General features: G+C 37.1%; 1 protein-coding gene across 7 annotated transcripts in view; it reads left to right on the top strand.

Moving 5' to 3' along the window:
• The window catches only part of ARHGAP42 (Rho GTPase activating protein 42), a 287856-nt gene that overhangs the window by 93606 nt on the left and 169167 nt on the right, over window positions 1-25083 (top strand). The window lies entirely within an intron of this gene.

Raw genomic sequence — 25083 nt, 5'->3', positions numbered from 1 at the left:
TTAATTTATGTGACAGGGCAGCCCCGGTGGCGCAGCGGTTTAGCGCCGCCTGCAGCCCGGGGTGTGATCCTGGAGACCCAGGATCGAGTCCCACATCGGGCTTCCTGCATGGAGCCTGCTTCTCCCTCTGCCTGTGTCTCTGCCTCTATCACGCTCTCTCTGAATGAATAAATAAATAAATCTTTAAAAAAAAAATTTATGTGACAGCATCAGAGCATAGTTGTTCATAATACATTTATTCATTTACCAATATAATTTGTACCCATTTTGTTTAAGTATCTTTGAAGGCCTCTGTGACCCTGGCTTTCCATTTGTATATGGGAAAAATAGTGGTACATATCCAGTAGGATTGTTATAAAGCATTTGTAGCGGTTAGATACATATAAGCCATTGTGGGAGACTGACCCATTCTGGGGAAGTCACAGAAAGCTTTTTTAATGGAGGTAAATTTGATTGGAGTCTTAAGACTGAAAAGTACACTTTCAAGTACTTTATGCATAATCCTCACTCCAGTTCTATGAACTATGCAATAGAAGTCCAAGTTTGATGGGGAGATGTAAGTAGAAGGTGTCTTATGGCCCAGAGAAGAGCTGGTAATGAGAATGGGAAAAAGTGGTTAGGAAGATGTGAAAATAAAGTTGTTGATGGTGTGGAGGCCAGAGGAATGTATAATCAGGTTGAGTGAGGTGGTTTTTCAAATCCTATGCAAGTAGTTCAGGAGAATGATAGGCCAACTAGCATGGGCTATAATTTTAGAAAATGTATTTAAAGAATATGGGAAAGTATGTTGTAGTTTACAAGAGTAAAAAGAGCTAAAGAAATGTTCCTATAGCATTGAAGAAACCTGTTAGATAGCAGGGGAAAGGTCCTTCCTCTGAGATGGGAGGGAAGAAAGAGCATCAGGTGAAATGTGGAACTTTGGGTAGTAAGTTGTTTGGACAGGGGGCAATAGTGTCAGGAAGACGTGCTCATCTGCTGTAAGAGGAGTTCATAGAAATAGTTTAGAAAGCCAAGAAGGAGCACTTATATAAGAGCACTTATATAATCTCTCTTATATAAGAGAAAAGGGACTATGGGTTCATGATAATGAGCCATTAAGGTGAACATCATAAATATGTCAAGGGAAGACTAATTACCATGCTTTCCTGGATTTTTCAAGCAGTACCCAGAGCCATGGACTGAGCAGTAAAAAGAGCTGAGAGGCCAGATTTTGTGCAAAGATGTGCTGAAGAATTTTTCTTTTAAAAATTAGTATTTCATTTAGGAGGCAGAATATTTTAAGTGTACTAAGAGTATAAAGGAGTTCTGTAATTGATAGTCATTTAATTATGTTTTTTTTCAGTGATAAGTCCTGATTTATTATATATTATTTGGAGTTGACCAAAATATAAGTATGTTAGAACAGCGACTACATAGACACCTAACAGTTTAATCAAATTCTCTTGTTCCCAGTGATTTACCATACTTAGTAAGATGAATACATCATATAGATAACCTAAAAGTTGTTTGCAGAAAAAAAAAAAAAAACCAAAGAAATATTGTTTTTTGAAGAAATGGTATCTCTTTATAGCTTCTTACTAACTTGAAATATTGAGTTAAAAAATTCCGGGGATCCCTGGGCGGCTCAGTGGTTTAGCGCCTGCCTTTGGCCCAGGGCATGATCCTAGAGTCCTGGGATCGAGTCCCACGTCGGGCTCCCTGCATGGAGACTGCTTCTCCCTCTGCCTGTGTCTCTGCCTCTCTCTCTCTCTCTCTCTCTCTCTCCGTCTCAAATAAATAAAATCTTAAAAAAAAATTCCACTATTGCCAACTAAAAATGCATAGTTTTAATGTGACAACAAAGTGACTCAGAGATAGTAATAGGAAATATCCATTTCAGAAACTTTTGAGGGTATGTTTATCCTCTCACTTCTTGCTGGAAAAAACATCTTCCAGGATGCAGTTTTTCAAGATGTTGACTGACATCTACCTCAAATATAAGAAGTAATTTAGTAGTCCTTTATGATGGCCTTAGTATAATACTGATTACTTACAGTGAGGATATTGGTATTGATGAGTAGCATGGGCTCTTTTTTTATTTTAAGTGCATCTTTATTTGAAATGTTAGAATTTTTCCCCATAGAATACAGCACTTAAATGATTAGAGATGCCCTAGGTCAGATGTCCTGTTATAAAGACTCAGTCTGTCCCCAGTGCAAGGAGGGGCATCTGAGCCATACAAGTTTTAGTTTCTAGACCGTTAGAGGAACTGCTCTGTACTTTGCATCAACAGTAACTTAGCTGTGCACACACTACCATTTTAGTCCAGGGTATTCAAAATTAATTTGAATAAATACTAACATACAAAGAGAACATCCTAGGGAGCCATGGAATCCTCATTTGAGGCCTTCCAAAAGAGATCGTGGTAACCTCTTTTTTGTTATTTGTATTGAAACACTGAATTTGACTCTTCAGGCCTTTGGATTTGACATTCCCTCTCTCTGAGACCCTGGAACCACATCTTTCCTTCTCAATACTCACCCTCTCGTTCCTTGTTCTCTTTCCCCACTGGCTTTCTTTCTACTCCCCTAAATGTGTTGCTACAAGCTTCTTTTGGACTTAAACCTTTGCACTTGTCCTTTCTCTGCCTTGTCCTGATCCATATCCTCTCAAGACTGGTTCCATCTTGTCATTCAGACTTGAGCTCATATACTCCACTGGGGGTCTGCATTTTCCATATAGCCTAAATTAGTGCCCTTTAATCCTTGTGTATTGTGACAGAAATACCTGCTGTCATGCAGCTTGCATTCTACTGGGCAAACATTAAACAAATGATTTCTGTTGGTGTTGAGTGTGCTAAAAAGAAAAATAATACAGCTGGTAGAGGATCCTGACACTTACTGAGGTGAAGGAAGAGATAGGGAAAAATAGTTATGATTTTGAATCTATTTAGGTGCCTCTTGGCTATCTAAGTCACCTTGTCTAGGGAGCAGCTGGATATATGAATCTGGAGTTCAGGGGAACACGTACATTTTGTAGTTGCTGACACGTACAGGAGATTTAAAGCTATGGGAATGTATGAGATTATCCAGTCTTTGAGTGTGTAGACAGACGAGAAGAGGTGGGAGGATTGAGTCCTGGGGTGCCTTGAGTCCAGACTTTGGTCAGATGAGATAGAATCAACAAGGAGATTTAGATAAATAGGAGAACCAGGAGAAAGCTTTTGGACTGCTTGCTCAAAGCCTCATATTTTCACTTGGCTATACTGAGATGTAGGATGATATTGAAGGGAAAGGTATAGCATGTAGACCCAGAGACTGCAGGGTTCTTCAGATCGGAGGGTCCAGATCTGACCTGTCCTATACTGCTCCTCTCTCCCTTCCCCTGCCTCTTGACACATGTGGACTGTGTGTATAGCAGTATAGACATTTTTTTCTTAGTTGTATCTTTGTCACCAATTGAGGAAGCCTCTGTTTCAGAATATTTTAGCTCTTGTTTATCTTGAAGAATTTGTACAGATGAACTTATTTCTTATAGTTTCCATTTTGATTAACATAAGAAACTACTTATTTTAACCATTACTACCCACAACATTCACATTTGACCTCTGTCAATTATAAATTTTGCTTTAGGTTTCCCAGGATTTATATTCTTTCTATTCATTGCTCAGATCAGTCTTTTTTTATGAAAACTGAACTGGGCTAGGTGTCTGGGTATTACTTTGGAGCAAAAACATTCTTGAGGGACTGGGAGGGGAAATTTACAACCTTAGCAGTTGTTTCTTTTATAAGAATATTAAAATCTCTATTTTTCTTTTCTTACATTTTTCTAAAGTACAAGCAATCCAACATAAGGATTAATAAAGGATAAAGTCAAACGTGTCCTTTCCTTCTTTAGGTTCCAACAAAATTAGATCTTTATTTAAAAAAGAAAAAAAGTGCTAGAAATGTGAATTACTTGGTGGTTATTGACACAAGATTTTGAGTTGTTATGAGTCTCAGATATTTAAAAAATATGTGATACCTAATACGTTAGACACTTGTCATATGTGACTACTGAGCACCTGAAGTGTGTTAGTTTTTATGTAGTTTGTATCATATTTCTGTTGGGAGGCTGTAGATGGTAACTGACCTGGGGCCTTTTCAAGGTACCAGGCACTGCTATGGTTGCTTCATATTTTTAACTAATCTGTTTTCAGCAACCCTCTGAGGTGTATGCTATTAATATGCCCAATTTAAAGAAGAGCAAACTCAAAGACGCATAGCTAATAAGTGGTATTGCGAGGGTTTAAAACCAGGCTGTTCAGTTATTGAGCCTTCGCATAATCCACAATATTACAAACTAAGGCTCTGTTTTAATTAAAAATTGGATAATAACAATAGCAAACATGTGTTGTTAATATAGTATGTGAGATGCTCTGGTGAGTGTTTTAGGTATATTATTTTAATATCTTACAAAAATTAGGGACGAGCACAGGCATTATGCATTTTGAAATTAGATTAATTTTCACATTTTTCATCATATTTAAACAGGCATATATTTCATCAAAAACTCAATCCATCACCCAATTGACATTTTCCACATCAAATTTTGGCATGTGGGACCCCAAAATATGAACTATTTAAGTTCCCCCCCCACCCCTTACCTGCTCCCCTACCCCCATCACAATCTTCAAATCAAGGATTCACAGAATTGGAGAATGTTTTAAATGTCAAAAATTTCATGTCCTTATTTTTCTTGATTAAATATGATTTCCTTTTGCCATAAATGTTTGCATTGCTCATAACCCATCAGTAGATAAGGTCAATTAATCCTTGAGTTTCTGTCATTGGTGCTGTTATATACTAAGTCCAATGGTCTGTGAAGTAATCCAGTTACTTTTATTATCTCAGATAAATGAAGCATAGTATGCTAACATTCTACATGCATGACTATTGATTATATTTCTGGTATATTGTAGGTTAACTTTTATTGGAAACAAACTTTGGGTGTTCTGGGCTATACACCAATATTTTTATACTGTGATTTCACTTGAAATTTTTAAAAAAGCCATTTCAATGTTCTCCATGTACAAAGTTCTGATTTTCACATTTATTGAATTGCAGACATTCCCTATGATTTCCATTATTTGGTGAAATACTAAGGTAGACTTGAGAAGTGGCAGATAACACAATTCAGCATGACTGCAACACTAGTAGATTTAATTTTTTGTTGATCAACAGTTCTAGTACTCATTTGTATTTTTTAAAGTGTGCAAAGTCCTTTTTTTTTTTTTTTAAAGATTTTGTTTATTTATTCATGAGAGACAAAGAGGGAGAGAAAGGGAGAGAGAGAGAAGAGAGAGACAGAGATGTAGACAGAAGGAGAAGCAGGCTCCATGCAGGGAGCCCAATGTGGGACTTGATCCCAGGATTCCAGGATCACCCCCTGGGCCGAAGGCAGGAGCTAAACCACTGGGCCACTCAGGGATCCCCAAAGTACTTTTTTATACACAGAGCTGATGATATTGATTGACCAAAATTTAGTAGTGTTTAACACATACTACACATAAAGAAAAGGTAGTTGTTGAGAGTTATCACAGCTTCTTATTTATCATTTCTCAGATTAAGTTCATTATGGACCAGTATAAGAGAAACTTTCTTTGAGTAAAATTCATTAATTCAGTATGAAGGGCTTGAATAGGGTAATTCCTAGGATTTCAGAAAATACTTCAAAGTGTTCATAATTGGGATTATGTCTTTTGATTTTAAATTGAAAAAGACTTAGGACACTTAGAGGGAAATGTTTGTCAAAATTTTTCTTAAATCTTTTTAGAGATTTTTCTTTTATTTATTCATGAGAGACACAGAGAGAGAGGCAGAGACACAGGCAGAGGGAGAAACAGGCTCCCTCCATGGAACCTGATGCGAGACTTGAACCCAGGACCCCAGGATCATGACCTGAGCCAAAGGCAGATGCTCACACTGAGCCATGCAGGCATCCCTGTCAAAATTCTAAAATTTTCTTTTAATAGGCATGATATAGTAGTCAGACAGTGAAGCCTACCCTGGCAGGCTGCTTTTTAGTTATTTTGTTGCTCATTGATATTTCTATCCCAGAGTATAAGAAAGAGGGATAAAATAGATAAATATGAGACTCGATGATCTTGTTCCTTATTAGCTCTTGAAAAAGAATACTTAGAAAGAAGGTTGTGGGGCAAGCGCGGGTGCGCAGCGGTTTAGCGCCGCCTGCAGCCTGGGGTGTGATCCTGGAGACCCGGAATCGGGTCCCACGTTGGGCTCCTTGCATGGAGCCTGCTTCTCCCTCTGACTGTGTCTCTCATGAATAAATAAATAAAATCTTTTTTTTTTTTTTTTTTTAAAGAAGGTTGTGTTTTCCTTAGTAAAATTAAGGTTTACCTGCTTTTAGAAGTACTGCTGTCATGGCTAGCTGTCAGCCAAGGGAAATTAGCTGGTGCAAATTTAAAAATCTATGTATGTGTATTTTGGAATATCAGTTTCACAAATATCTGGGTATTATTTTTGTGTACGTGTGTGTGATTGATGCCACTCTCACAGCTGGCATTTCTTGGGTATATGTCAAATTCCTAGATTTAAAGATTTATAAATGAATATCTGATAGTAGGCATCCAGTCTTTGTTTTTTTCTGTTACACAAGATCCCTCTATTTTTTTTTTTTTTTTTTTAAGATCAACCTTGACTGTATGGAAGGAATTAAAGGGAACTTTTCTATCAGATAGTTCTATTTTAAAAGCAATTAATTTAAAATAGGATACTTGGATAAAAAAAAAAAAAAACTTTCACTTGTTTTTTCAGCCAAGATACAAACTGGAATTGAAGATTTCCTTTTTTGTCTGGCTACTATGGCATGATTCTTTAGATGTGAAGTTTTCTGTTGCTTAGGGCTGTCACTATTCATATAAGCTACAATAGCCTGCTGCTGGACACAGCCCCTGTGCTGCCCATCTCTTTCTTCCCATCTCTAGTTCTTGCATCTTCCTGTCTCTGTCATTTATCTCAGCTGTATAGGCTGCTTTACTTTGTTATCTTCTAACATCACATCATGTTGAAATCTTTCTATTTTTACTTTGTACTTTCAAAAATACCTTTACTCTGATGTTGGCCATCATTTCTCATTGATATACTTGGAGATGTGCTAGTTTTTCCTACATTTATAAACCATGTTCTGATTTTTTTTGATAGGATGTACAAAGATACCTTAATATTATAAAGGATGAGTATATAGAATGTCATTGTATAATAATCCCACAAAAGTTTTTTAAGACCTGGATGGTGCATTTAATTTTATAGGGCAGAGAAAATAAACCTGAGTAGAAGTAAAGTAGACTAGAAAAACATTGGTAAAAGAGATCATGAAGGGAAATCTTAAATCATGTAACAAAGTTATGAATGGTTGGGAAATATCAGCTGACAGACTAACCAGATACTCAAAAATAAGAGGTTGAAGTATTCTTCATTGAGCAGAATGTTTTGTCTTTATTTGTAAAATTAAACCATAGTCACAGTGTTTATGTACTACCAAAGAGGTCGCAAGTTTAATTACCATCAGGATAAAAGAGAATGAAGGCTTTTTTAAAAAAACTGAGATAATCATAAATTCACACACGATTATAAAGAATAATACAGAAATTGGGTGTATTGTTTATCCAATTTCTCTTAATGGTAACATTTTGTAAAATCAAAGTATAATAGCTTATTATATTTTACATAAATTATAATATTAATTAAAAGTAACAGATTATTCAGAAACTTGCCGTTTGTCTTAGAATTCATAATTGAAATACAAAGTCTGTTAGTGGATTCTTATCAAGATGCCTTGTGTTATTTCACATTGAAATTTGTTATTTGTGTGTCAACCAGGCTACTCATTTGCAAGGCAAATAGAAAATTGGTGGTAAAGACACTGTGGGTATTTCATTTATCCATGTTGCATGTGAGATTCTGGAGCAACTAGAATTATAGACTCGGATGCCTCTAAGAGGCTTTTTGTCTCTTTCATTTGCTTGTCAGCTTCATTCTTAGATGGCTTCCTCCACAAGATGAGTCATAAACACTGCCACTGTACCTTGCAGAAGTTCTTTCTGGAGGGGCCTGTCTAGTTCCCCTTGGTAAATTAAAAAAACAAAAACGAAAACCAACTTTAAAATGAACTCTTCTGATTGGCTCAGTCCAGGTCACTTAAAGACCCTTGACCAATCACTCAGGACCAAGGGGACAGAGTATTTTGCATGTGTTCCTTTGAATATTAGGACTATTTTCAGACACAAGGGAATTATTGTGATTTGGAAATTACCCAACTCTTGGATATTACAGCATAGTAATGGCCTTAAAAAAGTTTCCAGTTAACATTGTCCTGTGAACAGAATAGTATGATAGTGCATTGTGTCTGAAATTTTACAGGACTTGGAAAACACTATGTCCATTCATCCAAACAGTAGAAACATTCACTTTAAAAATCAGGAAACAGACAAGGATGTACACTATTCATGCTTAAATTCTATATTGTTTTGGAAGGCCCAAGTCTGTGGAGTAAAATAAAACCAATGGCATAAAAGGTGTAAGACTTAATTTAGTTTATTTCATTGTGTCATTTCTTGATATGATTATCTCACATAGAAAATTCTAAATCTATACAGAATTTGTTAGAAATAAGAGTCTAGCCAGGTTCATAGTCATAAATTACATTGTGGTACACAACTTCAACTTGCAACAAAAGAATGACTTAAGAATAACTCAGCAAAGGATGTGCAGGACTTTTGTGTGTGAAATCATAAAGCTTTATTTTAAGATATTAAAGGAAAACTAAATAGAAAAAGTTCATAGTGAATCAGTGAAAAGGAATGATTTTAGCCAGCTGTACTATATAAGAGACAAGAGAATTTACTGTAACAATCTAACTTACAGAAATTTGATTAACTTGTCACCAGTGTAGTGGTAAACCACAGGCTGCTCCTAAAGATAGTATATTAACTTTTTTCATTTGGGAATGTGGTTACTCTATGAGGACCTCACTTTAACCATATTTCCAGACATCTGCCAAACTTTTGGATCTTTCAGACAATTTCAACAGTAGAAACACTGAAAAACGGGTGTACTCTTCATTTCTATAACCATATCTAGCTATATGGCAGAAAAGTGCTCTGCATAGTAATTGCTGTATTTCTGTTAAAGTCTCTCATGGCAAAATAAAATATCCCCACTGATCTGGGATTTTTCATTCTGTTCACTGTATATTCCTTCCACAGTGTAATTTCTGTGCACCACATAGAATACTACTGAAGTGATGCAAACAAAATGCATTTTTGTTGTCAACATGAAACCAGAATGCAAAGTTGAGAAAGTCTCAATTCCAGTGAATTGATGACATCAAGTAAAGCCCTAAGATCCTTAGGATTTTTTCTTTTTTCTTTTTTCTTTCTTTTATAAAGACTGTTCTGCTTTTCCCAAAGTGTAGAACAGAAACCACCAGCAATATGTTAGATATTAAGTATTATATGAATGGACATCTTATATTTTAGTAGTTCCATATTTATTTTAATGTGGATTTAATACAAATTATTGCTTTGGAGGAAACTTAGTAGAAGAAGTGAATCAGTTTATAAAATGTGGGACATGGATATGGCCAAAATCATGGATATGGCATGTGAATGAGTGACATCTGGGAATCCATGGAGTAGATGGGATATATATGCTTATGTGCCTTTCATTTTGATTGTCTTCTGTGACTGTATACAGAACATTGTCAACAACTACCTCCAAGTTTAGTACCTCATTTGTGGAGCTTATATCAAAACAACAACCTCACCAAAACCCAGAACTATCTCATTTCTTTTTAGTTCCTTCTGAAAGAATAAGCATTCATATAGTGAACACATTAATGATAGGTTAATTCAGATACTACTTATATCTTATGCTGAAAGATCGAAGCTCTAAGTTGTAGAATTTAGGTACCTTTATAGGAAAGCAGCTGTAGACCAGTATGCATAGCATAGTTTAATTTTTATTTACAAAACAATAATTCTATAACTTTCTACATTACTATCTTTCCCAACTATTTCAACAATTTATTCAAATATATTTTGATCTCCAGGAGCTGAGTACAGAGCTGTGGGCAAAAAGTTTCTGTCTTCTAGTTGGCAGAGATAGACATACCAAATAAGTGAGTCAGTGTGTATTACCAGATAGTTATAGGTACTCTGGAAAAATAAAGGTAAAGGAGGATAGGTGGTGAGGCTTGTTTTAATGGTGTAGGTGTGTAATTGGAGGGTTATAAGTGTGTTTTAATGTAGGGTAGTCAGAGGAGACTTCAGTGATTATGGTCACTGAAGCAGAGACCAGACAAAAGAAAGAGCAGTTAGTCCTGCAAGTCTCTGAAGGGAGTGCTTTTAGAGGAGCTCACAGAACTCAGTATCAAGTGCAAAGACCCTGAGGCTGGAGAGTATTTGGGGTATTTAAGGAACAGCTTAGAAGAAGCCAATACAGTTAAAGCAAAGGAGCAAATGTGAAAGTGAGAAGAGGTGAGGTGGGATGGAGTGGAGTGATGGGGGGATGTGAAGAGTATGGAGGGTCCTGCAAGGAGCTGGACTTTTGTTCTATGGAAGGGTCTTTCAGCAGAAGAGTGGCAGGAACTGATCAACAATTTTAAAGGATTACCCTGACTGTTACGTTGACTACAGACGATAGAGAATAAGACTGAATACTTACCTCTTAACTGGGGATACCACTCAGGAGGCTACTTGGGTTATTTCATTAGGTAAAAGACTATGGTGTCTTGCATCCGGATGAAAGTGGTAGAAGTGATCAGATTCTGGCTTATGTGTAGATAATACCAGTAGGATTTGGTGATTGATCAACTATGGATTGTGGGAGAGATGAGGCCACTATGTTTCATAGGAGTGGTTTCTCTACCTCAGTACTATTGACATTTTGGACCAGATAAATTTTTGTGAGGGACTTCAAGTCCTGTGCATTGTATCATGTTTAGAGACTTGTCTGGCCTCTACACTCTTCATGTATTCCTAACCCCACACCACCGCCCCCACTGCCATGTTACAGCAACCAAAAATGTCTTCAGACATTTTGTCCCTTAGGGGGCAAAGCCAACCTGCTGAAAACCACTTATCTCAGTTTTTTATCCTGATAGGGATCTTTAGGTGGAGTGATCATGGTGGGGGACAGGTATGTATAGTGGGTATTCTCCAGAATTTCATTTCAGACATATTTAAGTATTAGCCAGTCAGCTGGACCTGTTGAGTAAGGAGTCAGGAGAAGTCAGGGCTATCAAAGAAATTTGGCAATCATCAATATATAAGTGGTATTTAAATTCACTGGAGGTTGGATGAGATTATACTGAGAATGAGAGTATTAAGTAAAGTGGTGAAGTTTAGTTGACAAAATTGTAAATATATAATGAATATAGTGGTTCCATGAAGAGAATACCTAAGAGTGACATTAATATTAACAACTTTGAAAAAAATATATTAACAACTTTGTGTTTTTCAAAAATTATGGTAAAATATACGTTATTTAGTTTACCATCTTATCCATTTTTTAAGTGTGCAGTTTAGTAGTAAGTATATTCATTATTGTGTAGCCAGTCTGCAGAACTTTATCATCTTGCAAACCTGAAACTCTGTGCCCATTAAACAACTCCCCAGTTCCCCTCCCCTCAACTCCTGACTGCCATCATTCTACTTTTCTATTTCTATGAGTTTAACTACTTTAGATACTGCATGTAAGTGGAATCATACAATATTTGCTTTTTGTGACTGGCTTCTTTCACTTCACGTAATGCCCTGAAGGTTTGTCCATGTTGTAGTATGTGTTGGAATTTATTTCCTTTTTTAAGACTAAAGAATAATCCTATGTGTGTGTATATTTCACATTTTGTTTATCCATCTGTTGGTGGATACTTGGATTGTTTGCACCTTCTGCCTATGGTGAATAATGCTGGTATGCATGTGGGTGTGTAAAATATCTTTTCGAGACCCTTCTTTCAGTCCCTGTTAATTTTTTGAGGAGCCATCACATGTTACCCACAGAAGCAGCCCCATTTTACAATCCAACCACCAGTGCACAAGCTTCCAATTTCTCTATATCCTACTTAACATCTCCCCTAACACTTGGCTGTTTCCTGATTTGTTGACAGAAGCCATCCTAATGGGTGTGACAACTTTGGGGTTTGGGGCGGGCACGTATGTATGCTTTATATCCATGAATTTAAAAGGTCAATGAATGTTTTAAAGTAACAGGAAACCGTATTTCAGAAGACACTGATGAAGAACATACATTATGGTAGGGCAGAAAATGCCAAACATCACCTTTTTTTTCTCTCTCTCTACGTGTTTTAAGTTGTTAAATGATCAAGAATGATGATTGTTTTGGTAACAAGCGTATAATCTAAGGTATGTTTATACACTGGATAATTCAGTCATTTGAAGGTTCGTTATTTTAATTGATAACAGTTAGGTAACAGTAATCTTCTTTACCTTTTGTTCTTTTTCAGGCAAATGTTTAAAAGGTTTTACTGCCAGATCCAGAAAATGAGAATAGTTTAATATTTTCATGTAGACTTCTCTTTATTTTATAACTGGAGCTTGAAAGGAGGTGAGATGATCCACAGTGGATGGATGATAAAACTGAGAGTTTAGGTAGCTTCATAGAGTTTCATCATTGCCTTGTTAAGCAATCTGATAGCATGCAGAGGGCTAGGCCTAGAACAAAAGAAAGATAAAGTTCAGCATCTCTGTCCTCCAAGCACTAAATACTGATAAGAGACTTCTGACCTAATGCCCCCAGCTCAGATAAGCCAAAATGTCTCCAGACATTGCCAGATATCCCCAGTTGAGAACCCCTGGATTAGTGTGTTTACTGGGGACCCATTTCTAGTGTATTTTGTAGGATGTCCCTTGATGTTATCTGATTTATAGTTAATTCAGGGTGCTTACTGGTCTTCTAGATGTAATAAGCTTTCAAGATAGGGGTGGTTTCTTGTCTTTATTCTCTTTAATGCCTAAATGTTATTTTTTGGTAATAAGTTGAAGCTCAGGAAATTGTTGCTGAATTGAATTCAGATGAAGTATATTTGTATAATTAATGTTGCTTAACCTCTTCTGATGTCAGACACTCTTGCATATTCTTATTTAATCCTTGCATCCACTGTTTGAGCTAAGTTCTATTATCCTACTTTTATAAATGGAAAATTGAGGCCTATGTATTGATGTTTATAAGTAGCAGAACTGAAAAACCAACCTGTATGCAGAAGTGCAGCTCTAAAGCACACAACAGACTGCTTGCTTCTCTAGCTGTTTTCATCCTCAACAATTTGCAGGGCCTTGAATGAGGTCTTTGGTTAGTGAGTACTGATACAGTTCATAGAACCAAAGCAGTATTATAATCATCTGTCTATAGGAATGTCATCAGAATTCCAGCTTGGCATATCATTTATTGCTTTCATGAAGTAATTTCATAAGTTACAAACCATTCATACTGGCTTCACTAGACTAAGAATGGGTCTAACATGGGGAGACCATAAGCAAAGGGAATTATACTGCCTGAAAAAGGCTAGGTGTGCCTGCTGATTTACCCCTGACTGCATGTCTGCCTGTTTCTGCCACCCTCCTTCTTCTAGAGTTATCTGGTTCCCTTTAATTTTGTTAGCTTCTTGGCCAAGCCAGGACTAGCTTGTGTAAATGCAGTCACCTATTAACCCATTACTCACCCATTATCCTTGTCATCTGATGGCCTCTGTGCTATAATGAATATTGTAGGGAATGAGTAAGAGACGTGTCCTCTCCCCAGGTACTGTTATTGGTGGAGATATATGTAAGTAGCATCAGTGATGCACCAACTGATGAAAGCAAGAAAAGCTGCACAGGTAAAGTGTTAGGGAACTCAGAGGAGGGAGAAATTACTTTTAATTGAAAGGATTTAGAAAGGCTTTGTGGAAGAGACTAGCATTTGTACCAGGTCTTAAATGACATATGCCAGCAACAGCAGGTGGAGAAGAAGAGGAGAGGAGGAAAGCTAATGTCAAGTGACAGATGTGAAGTATAGAGAGAAAAGGACTGTTCAGCTGGGCTACCTGTTCCTGGAGTGAGTATTGGAGAATGTATTCCTCAAAAGGATAAAATTTAATTGTGCTTTTGTAAATTAGAACTTGTTTGTAAACAGGAAAATACAAGGCAGACTGATAAGTCCTGTGTGTCCTGGTTCAAGCTCAAGGTGGTATGGTTCTTTGCTTTGTGGAAAGTTTTGTCTGGTTGGGACTATCTGAGAAAGCTGATCCTTGACAGTTGGTTAAAATTTCAGCCACATGACCGTATACAGGTGGCAGAAAAAGCACTGCAATAGGAAAGCGAACATGAGCACATATTAGGGGATGTGACAACATGAGTTGCTTTAGAGGGAAAAACTTGGTTTGAGTGATAAGGGTAGAATTAAAAAAAAAAAATCCATGTTATAGAAAACCTAGAAGTTAGATAAAGAGTTTGGACATAGTTCAGAAGACAGTAGTAGAACTTCAGTGAGTGTTTATAAGTTACGTCATTAGAGGTGGAGGACTTGGTATGTTACTCCCTCAAAAGCAGGGCTTTGATTCATTTTTGCATTAATAACATTAGCAAGGGACCTGGATTAATAAATGTATACTGAATAAATCTATTTTATTGGTAGTGATATAAGGCCTTTGTATTAATGCTGAGAGGAAATGAGGTCCTAAATGATAGGTCTACTATCATTATAGTTGGAGAGAGTGAGAGGTGGAAGCAAAGAATGTGTGGAAATAGAATGGAAGAGGCACCTGATTGTGTGGGAGTGAAGGGCATCAGAGACAAAAGAGATGGATGTGGCAGTAAGTTACTCTGAGAATGGCAGTGTAGGTGGAGGTAAGGCTGAATGGGGGAGAGTGGGGAAATGTGTTGAGTTTTGCTTGGGATATTTTAGGAGAGGGTGCATAACATAATGGTTAAAAACATAGAATTAGAAATAAGTGGATCTGCCCTTCATTAGCTGTGTATGACCTTGGGCACATGACTGTAACATGTATATGTTTCAGTTTCCTCATTAATAATAGAATAACAACCTTCCCACTGTAGAATAATTATGGGAATTAACTGAATTAGTATTTGTAAAACTCTTAGAACAGTACAGGCTACATAAGTCTGTATAATTATTTTTTAAATAAAATCAGATTACTATGGAGCTTTTCAAATCTATATCCAAATGCAGAATAATGAAGGGGTTTAAGGTTAGAACATGAATAGCTTGATTTTTAAGCCCAGGAACTACTTTATCCCCTCTTTGATATTCAGGAATTCTTGATTTAAGAATATTAAGAATATTCCTCTTGAGTTTTAGTACTGCTCTTCCATCCCTGGCATTTGTCATTTTTTGAATACAGACCCCATATTGACTCCTACTTCTGGGTTATTAGGTATTCCAAGGTAGAGTTAGAACAGGGTAAGCCAGAAACAGATGAAGACCAAAGTCACTATGTGATGTCCTTGATATGTTTCAAGGCTGCAAAGGCCAGTATTTGCCCAGTTGTTAAATCATGTCACTTGGTGTTCTCATCTGCAGAGGGTCTCTTGAATGTGCTTTGCCGCCATTTGTAATGTTACCAAGAGAATAAGAAAGCATCTATTTACATTTCTTTGGAAAGTTTTAAAGAGACTTTAATGGGTGCCTGGATGGCTCAGTTGGTCGAGTCCAACTCTTGATTTTGGCCCAGGTCATGATCTCAGGGTCCTCAGATTGAGGCTGGAGTCACGCTCCACAATGGGCTGTGGAGCCTGCTGAAGATTTTCTCTCTCTCTCTCCATCTGTCCCTCCCCCCATCTAAAAAATGATAAAAATAAGTAAACTTTAAAAAGATAAAACTTGAATCAAATCATTCTTTAAGAAGACTCTCCATTTTAAGAAGGCAAATTGTTAAATCATTATTATAGCTAATGAATCAGTTTGTGCTGTTATATTTATGCATTGTATAGTAATAGTTTGGTTTTATTTGAAAGAAAGAAAGAATGAAAGAAGGAACGAAAGAAAGAAAAGAAAAAGAAGAAAAGAAAAAGAAGAGTTCCATAATAGTAGACTGGAACCATGAGCACAGTTTCACATTTTTTTAGTAGGTAGAGTCATGGAGTGGTTACTTTATTACTTTTGTAATATATTATTGCAAAATAATATATTATTTTGAAGGGTGCATCTTCATTTTGAAATATCAATGTAGTTGTTAATTTCAGTATTGGTTTAGTGCATAAAGGTTCACTTTATGATCCAGGAATATGTTTGTAACAAATGTACCCAAGTCTGTTCTGGAACAGAAGTATTCAGTCATTAGGTTTTTGTTTGTTTTAAATTAAATGGTTTTTTTTTCCAGCTCTCTGGAGAGATGTGAGAAAAGGATCTGACTTAGCCTTGGGGTAAGGCTTACTGTCAACTTATATAGAAAAGCCCAGTGTAAACATGAAGCATTTAGAAAACACTGATTTGTTGAACTGTGATGTTAAGTACAAAGGGGAATCTTAGAGGTTGAAAGAGATGGGTATAGAATGAAATACTCAGACCTTGTGGTGACCAAGACTGGGTGGATTTTGGTTTAGAGAAAACAGGTAGACTCTAGGCTCTTTCAGGTTGGAGGAGCCAAGGCCCTGAGTAAGCAGGGAACCTGTTGATATATATAAATAGTAAAGAGGTTTGTCTCATGGAGCAAAGTGTAGGCAAGGGAAAGAAATGGGAAATATGACTAGAGCAAGGCTTTGTTTTGTAGTTTGGAAATGCTATCTCTTAGTTTCCAGAAAATCAAATTTCAAGTGCTGGTGAGCTGTTGAGGGAAGGGAGAAGTAGCATGACTTTTGGCAGCCTGTTCAAAATGAGGAATAATCTTCCCATTGTTCTATCAGTAGGAGTAAAATGTGGCTTTAAATTAGCGTTTGTGTGTCTAGGCAAGTTATATTCCTTCCCTACCCCCTTAAAAAAAAAATCAAGTAAAAGAAATCCAAAGAGGGATCCCTGGGTGGCGCAGCAGTTTGGCGCCTGCCTTTGGCCCGGGGCGTGATCCTGGAGACCCGGGATCGAATCCCACGTCGGGCTCCCGGTGCATGGAGCCTGCTTCTCCCTCTGCCTGTGTCTCTGCCTCTCTTTCTCTCTCTGTGTGACTATCATAAATAATTAAAAAAAAAAAAAAAAAAGAAAAAGAAAACCAAAGAAACAGCAGACATCTTTTCTCCTTTTATTGCCTTTATTTTATTTTTTTTTTATAAAATCTTTTTTTTTTAATTTTTATTTATTTATGATAGTCACACAGAGAGAGAGAGAGAGAGAGGCAGAGACCTAGGCAGAGGGAGAAGCAGGCTCCATGCACCGGGAGCCCGACATGGGACTCGATCTCAGGTCTCCAGGATCGTGCCTTGGGCCAAAGGCAGGCACTAAACCGCTGCGCCACCCAGGGATCCCTCCTTTTATTGCCTTTAAAGAAATTCAACTTAGCTGTCTTTTTCACTAACTTGTGTTTCTCCTTGATAGTCTCTTCCTACATATTTACGTTTCCTTTCAATGTACTTGAAGCAATAGTTTATTATAACTGAACATCTTGAGCAGTGTGTATGTGTATTCATTCTTATTTTACTGTAATCAAAACCAAATTCATGAGTGGTAAATGATGGTTTTATTTCTAGTGACTCTAGATTTAAATCACTTTCAGAGCAAAATTGTATTTTTCTCCTGATTTATTAATCTAGATAGGAGATGCTACCCATGTGAATATCCAGTGACTATCCTTGAGGCAGAGAAATGTATGAGTAAAACAGTCATTAGTGTGAAGTTGCTTTACCATTTGCCCAGAGGTAATCCTTCCACAGGACTCAGGGTCAAAAACCCTGTCTAGAGTGTGGCATTTGATCTTGTTGGAGTTGAGGACACAATTCACTACTTACACAGAACACAAATGCTTTCAGTAATTTGGCTCTGCAATAAAAACTTGGAATTTCCTTAAAGTACAACCTTAATTCAGTTTGAGTTCATTTGCAAAGTTTAGGGTGTATCTTTAGACTTAGGAATTTCTGATGGTTGAATATTTCTCCGTATTTTTTCACATTTATATTTCTAACATCAATGCCTAGATACATTTCTGTTGAATCACTGGTGGATTGTAGGGGCGGGTGGTGGGGTAAGTACATCACGTTTTTAGTCACCCTTTATAATGGTAATAAATAAAACTGATTACTATTAATTTTGGTGTCATTTTCCACAAGCTGTTTTTCATGTTAAAACAGAACAAAACATTAGTTAATTGAATCTTCCAAATTTCCTTCTGAAAACTCTTCATCCTTCAATTTCCTCAGCCATGGTGGAAATGATTAAATTATATCTACACTGTGAACTGTGGTGATTTAATCTGAAGACTTCCAGATGTTTTCAGAAGAATCATCTTCTATCATTATGAAATGCTTTGCTCTGTGCCCATGTGGATTGTGTGGTCTCATTCTACATTGTGTACAGTTTTCTTTTTTGCAGTTCACAAATGGGATTATTTATGACCAAAGGGTGGGACATCTTCAGACAATTTAGTAGCAACAGAAACTAACCTCCAAGAATGAATTAATAACTTTATCTGTGCATACCTGTCTATGATACAAAAACTATGAATCTTTTTGGTTAGCCAAAAGTGAGTGAGGGTGAAAGATGATTTCAGAAGTGGAGCGTTTGCTAGTCCTCTCATTTGATAGAGGAGCAGTCTGGCATCCAGATAGGTGACAGGCACACAGCTGGTGGGAGTTATAGCAATGACTGGAGCCACCAGTTTTCCAACTCTGATGCTTAGTCTGGTTATCTCCCCACAGTACCATACTGTTTCAAAGCTCTCTTCTTCCCAGCAAACGATAGCAAATTAAATTTAAATCCTAAGCTTGGAAGCCCAGACAGTAAGTAGGTTCACACCAAAATCTTTTTGATGAAGAAAGAATTAGAAACCAACATATTTCTTTTACATCAAGGACTGCAGTTTGCTCATTTCATTTCATTTTTACGTAAACTCTGAAAGACAATTCGCAGAGTTGTTTCTTTTGTTCTACCTTTTCCTCAGGCTTCTCTGAGTTGATGGTGAACAACCTCTTTCTCCAGGGGATTTTCTGGAAAAGGACTTTTTGGAGCTCTCTTAGTAACTAGAGTTAGTGTAGACAGTATGACAATAGATTTTCTTCCTTAGCTGGCTTCCCTTCACCAAATTTATGTGATTGAGAAACTAACACCACATACGGTTCAGCTTTATATCACAGAGGCCTTGTCTGGTTAAGGCTTGCAATTCTCTAGTCTCTTAATTGGCCCAAACCCCCAAATCACTATTTTAATCCAAGTATTACTAGAGAGAATATTTTCTTTGGCGTGCTGCAAGCCCTTGAACTAAGCAACAGCCAGTGAAGTCTGAGGTATTTTTCTAACAGGAAAAACCTCTGTTTTATTAACTCTTAATTTTTTAATCTTGCAGACTGTCAATACAAAATATTGATATTATTGCATTATAGAATATACACCATTATGTATATTCATAAGTACTGTTTTCCTTTGGGAAGCTCTACATTTCCTTCTATGATGATGTCATTGGTCAAAACAAGGAATCGCTTCTAGCAATATTTTTTCCCGAACCACACCCACATTTAAAGTTATAAATGTCATTTTTGAGGGTATTTGAAATGAATGTGCTATTCTGATGACAACTTCAAAAGCAAAATTCTAAAACAAAGATTTTCAAGAAGTCAAGCATTGCTGGAAAACAATAAGAGTATAATTTGGCCAAGAATTTAACCACTGGTTCATTAGAGCTGGTTGTAATTAAGACAATATTTGTGCTTTTAACACACTAAGTATATCTGAAGATGGACAGGGAGTGTTGTCGCTGTTGCAGCCTTTGGAAGAAAAGCCATAGAAATGGTGAGAAATTTCGCAGGATACATAGTTTTTATTTACTTTGTATTTTATGGTATCATTTCTGCATGGGCTTTCATAGATTGTGTCTCTACCCCTGGCCCTTTATTCCAAGTTAAAGTTTAATAGTGCTTACTTGAGGTTTGCCCTCATATTTTTTCATTCATAGGCTAATAATGACTTAAGTCCTTTTCACTAGAAGGGGATGATAAGAAAGATTAAAGGACATAGCTTAGAAATGAGAAGGAGGGACACCTGGGTGGCTCAGCGGTTGAGCATCTGCCTTTGGCTCAGAGCATGATCCCGGGGTCCTGGGATCGAGTCCCACATCGGGCTCCCTGCATGGAGCCTGCTTCACCCTCTGCCTGTGTCTCTGCCTCTCTCTCTGTGTCTCTCATGAATAAACAAATAAAATCTTAAAAAAAAAAAAAAAGAAATGAGAAGGAAAGGACAGAGTCATTAAAATTTCAGAGGATTGGAGTATAGAGAATATTGCACTGGCTGCTATACTGGAATCCTGAATGCAAATCTAGAAAGCACATGAATTCAGTAACTAGTGTCTGATAGTAATTCTTTGTCAGATCTTCATGAACTGTGAAATCCATCTTACTGTAGAGAAAAGACTATGGACTTACATTATTGTAGCTGAGATTGTGCCTCTGATCAATGATATAACTGTCAGTGGCAGATTTAACTTTGGAGTCCAGGCTCTAATACTCGGATTTTTTCTCCCTACTCCATGAGTTATGTATAACCTCAAATGTCTGTGAAAACCTTTTGAAATATGAGAAGTTTTGAATAATTTGTACCCCTATTGCACATTTGCCTCGTTCTTATTTGTTTCCCATTCTAAGCTATAGGCTGCTTGAGGCTGTATTACCTGTTTCCGAAGCCTTAGCACAGAGCACAGCTGGGCTTAATCACTATTATGAGTGGATGTGTGTATAAAGAACTAATAGAGAAACAAAGGAAAACAGTTAATAGGGTTGGGAGTATTGCACAGTAATCATGAGAAAGAATATTAGTAACGGAAGTGCTTTTGGATAAACTTTGGAGCATTGTTTTCATAAAATTAAGAATGAATAGCTCCGAGAAAGTTGAAATACTTCATAATTAATCAACTGGTATAGACTAGCTCCTTACTTTTAATAATTGTTAAATATTGTAGAACTGGTTTCAAATGATATTTTGTGTTCATATTAGGTTTTGTGTTTATTTCTCATATGATACCTTGTTTCTAACCAGTTGGATGTTCATTCTCTTAACCTTTAATAATATAAGGGGTTGACACAACTGTAATTTAACTTAATATGGCATTTGAAAATTTCCTATTTAGTATTTGGAAAATGTAAGCTAAAACCATTAGATGTAATGGCATTAAAGTGTTTTGCTTAGGTCAGCTATCCAAATAAAAACAACAAAATTTTTATTCAGGAAAAGCACATTTCCTATTCCATTAATACTTAATTTGTATGTAAAAAATATTTGGATCTTGGCATCTGGCTTGTGTTATCTAAGGACAGGAAAAAATATGAATGGGTGCTGCTGCTTCTCTCATATTGTATTTGCTGCATGTGCAGATCTTTCTACTTGGGTGAAAGGAAGATGTATATCTATTATTCAGCATGGTCCTTAAATCTTTTTTTTTTTTTTCTTTTTTTTTTAGCATGGTCCTTAAATCTGTTTGGAAATGCCACTCCCAGATTTTTTCTTTCTTTTGTTGTGGTCTTTCTAAGTCCAGCGTGTGTGGGCATATGTACACATTCAGTGTGCATGTGTTTATGGCTTCAATTTAGGCAGCTATTTTTGAAAACCTAGTCTTCATTTATTTATTTATTTGTTTGTTTGTTTGTTTTGAAATGCTCAACATTGCTAGAGAGCTCTGTGCATAATAGGATGAGGGAAACCATGTGGTGGGCTTGGGTTGTGGTCAAATGTTTTACTTTGCTAGTATTTGAACTCTACCTTAGAGGCTTAGGATTCCCAAGTCTAAGTGATGGAGTCATTGTATATTCTAGCTGGCAAAACGCTGGTGTCCCCCCTACTCTGTCTCCCCCTCTCTTCCTTCCTCTGTCTCTGGCTCTTACTGTCTGTCTCTCTTTGTATGTATTCTTGAGAGTGTGATATTAAGGAATTCATCTAACCTTTATGCCAGGGTCTCAATGATTCTGTGCAAAGAATTTTAAGGAAATATCTTTGTGGCATGGTGTGGGATACATCATATAAGTTCCTGTTAGGGAAACACATGAATCAGGTGGTTAGTGAATAGGTATGTCATGCATTTCGTGGCCTTTGTGTAATTTGATTTTGAAATCATAGACTGATCATCCTGCAACTCAGAGTACTTCTGAGTACATTTACTCCCTCCCTACTCATCTACCTCCCAACTTGGACAGATATACTCTGTATATATAAATTAACTTTAATGTTGTCTTAGGGACAATGTCATTAGAAAATGGTTGATAATTATCTGAATTACTTAGTTTCAATATCCAATAGATAAAACTTAGGGTAATTTGTGGCCTTCATTGATTTGCATAATTGAGAATTTATTATTGTTCTGTTTCAGCAAATTGAATTTATATAGCTCTTCCCAGACTTTGAGCATCAATGAAATTGTATCAACAGTAATAGTTCATCTTTTACTAGCTGACTATCCCAATCCTCAGATTATATGATATCCAGACCCCTAAAGTCACTGTTCATACCTGGTAATTTTCAGGAATCCTTAGGGACTACTTCATACATTCATAGGGAAATCCTTTCTGCTAATACTACCACTACCTCTTTGGGGCATGTAGTTCTTTCTGCTGCTCAGCTGAGATAATTATTTTGCCATTGCTGCCCTATCCAGAAGGAAGACAAAAGACCAAGCTACAGATTGTGGGTTTTTTTTCAAGCTATGGATTTTCAAAGGAAATTTGGAGAAATGAATTATATAATTCTTATATTCTACATGAATAAAAAAAAGGGTGGCTGTGGAAAGAAGATTTTGTGAGAAGGATTCTTTGAGTGAGTTACACTGTGAGTCTTACATCTTTAAATGGAGTGATGGAGCTGTCAGTGGGAGCAGTGTGATTTTAGAGCAGTTTTGGGGAGAATAGTGGCCAGATGCTCAACTCATACTTCAGGAGTTTGATGTGGCCTGCCAAACATGACACCAATGGCTGAGCCTCTAGGGAAGTGAATGACTACATTTCTAAGTGATGGCACGTCAAAAGGCATGTATACCAAGGACCTACTGAGGAACTTGAGGGAAATGTTTACCTGGGGTCATCCTTAAAGAAGATGATGCCAAGAAGGTAGGGTACGTCCATCAGTAAGAGGCTGTGGAGTCTGGAAGCTGAGGAAGGGTGAGGAGTGGGTAGCTGAAGGAGAAAACACTGGCTGCATGAGTGAAGCCACAGGGAGAGGGGCCTTTGGGGACTGTGTCTAAGAACCCGAGAGAAGAGAGTTGGTGTTAGCCGTTCCCATGGCCAGAGAAGAAGGATCCTTTGTTGTTTAGCATCAAGTAAGAACTTCCCTTCCAGTACTCCACAATCATCTTGGAAGTGCTCAGTAACAGAAATAAATTAGAAACAAGGTGTATGGCAAAGAAAAGAAGCCAGGTAGAATGTGTCCTTTATAGGACTCAGATTCTTCCTACATCATCTGGGAGTGGGTGATCAGGAGATACATTTCCTGAATGTCCAGAAAAGTCGTGGGACGGCCTGCAGTCTCCTATTGTGAGCTGGTGAAGGACTGTTCCTCTTAAGCACATTTAGAGGAACAATGGGAGGTCAAAGTAAACTACCTCATCATGACATTCCAGGAGTCCTGCTTACCAAATACTTGTTGTATTTGATACTGCCAATTATATGTATGTATGTGTATGTGTATACACACACATATACACACATACATACATATAATATATATGTATATACACACACATACACATACATATACACATATACACATATAGTATATACATACACACACACACACACACACACACACACATAGTATATAACATTTCCCAGGCTTGACCAGCATTATAGTGAATGCACTTTGGAAAACACAGTCCATCAGGCAACAACAAATTCAGGGAGGCAGTATGTAAAATACCAATTTGATAACAGCAGTTTAGAAAAAGATACCATGCCAGGCACCTGGGTGGCTCAGTGGCTGAGCGTCGGCCTTTGGCCCAGGTCATGATCCCAGGGTCCTGGGATCGAGTCCCACATCCAGCTCCTCATGAGGAGCCTGCTTCTTCCTCTGCCTATGTCTCTGCCTCTCTCTGTGTGTCTCTCATGAATAAATAAATAAAATCTTTAAAAAAGCCACCATGACATTTAACATTAATATTGGCAACTGCAGCTGTAATTTGAGTGTTTCATTTGCTGCTGTAATTTGAAGAGCACACAGTTTTCTTACTCTTCTATGAACGGAATGATTGCTCTGTAAAAGTGTGAAGCAGTATTATCTGAGTCAGCAGATCACTTGTTAGAAATACTCAATCTCAGTCTTAGCCAAATCTGCCAAATGAGAACCAGCAAGTACCCCAGGTGTTCCTTGTGTATTTTAAAGTCTGAGAAGCCTTGATCTGGAGAATGACATATCATCTCTGATACTAACATTTTTCTCAAATTGTTAAATGGATAGAATTTTAGCTTTTGGTGAACAGAGAATGAGCCAATTATCTACTTAGCTAACTATAATAATGTCATTCAGTAAACTGTTCTCAGGCAATATTGGGAAGGAGAGTCCAGGTGGACAGTTTGTTAGCTCTGGCAAGGTCAATACCATGCTTAAAGCAACCTCAGTGGGCACCACAGATTACTATTTCAGAACCAAAGGAAAAAAAAGTAGAGGTTTGGAAATATTTTTCTTTGAATAGAATTTTATTTTCCTGTTTCAAAATTCCTCAAGTATTATATGGGACAAGAGAAATATGGCTGATAAGTCTCAATTTTAAGTTTTTTTAAGAGATAATTTGACCTAACTGAATATAAAGTGTTTGCAAAATCTATTACCTGGAATTTTGTGTGTTTGCGTTTTGGAATCATACCTGCTATGGTGGAATCCTTTTTCTACTATATTCTAATCATATGAACGTGGGCACATTACCAAAGTGAACAAAGCCTGAGTTTTCATGTGTGTGAACTGAGGTCAGTGATACCTG

This window comes from Canis lupus, chromosome 21, assembly GCF_011100685.1.
Source record: "Canis lupus familiaris isolate Mischka breed German Shepherd chromosome 21, alternate assembly UU_Cfam_GSD_1.0, whole genome shotgun sequence".
Lineage (NCBI taxonomy): Eukaryota > Metazoa > Chordata > Mammalia > Carnivora > Canidae > Canis > Canis lupus.
Note: the sequence above shows the minus strand (reverse complement) of the source record. Positions and strands in the feature narration are given on the sequence as shown.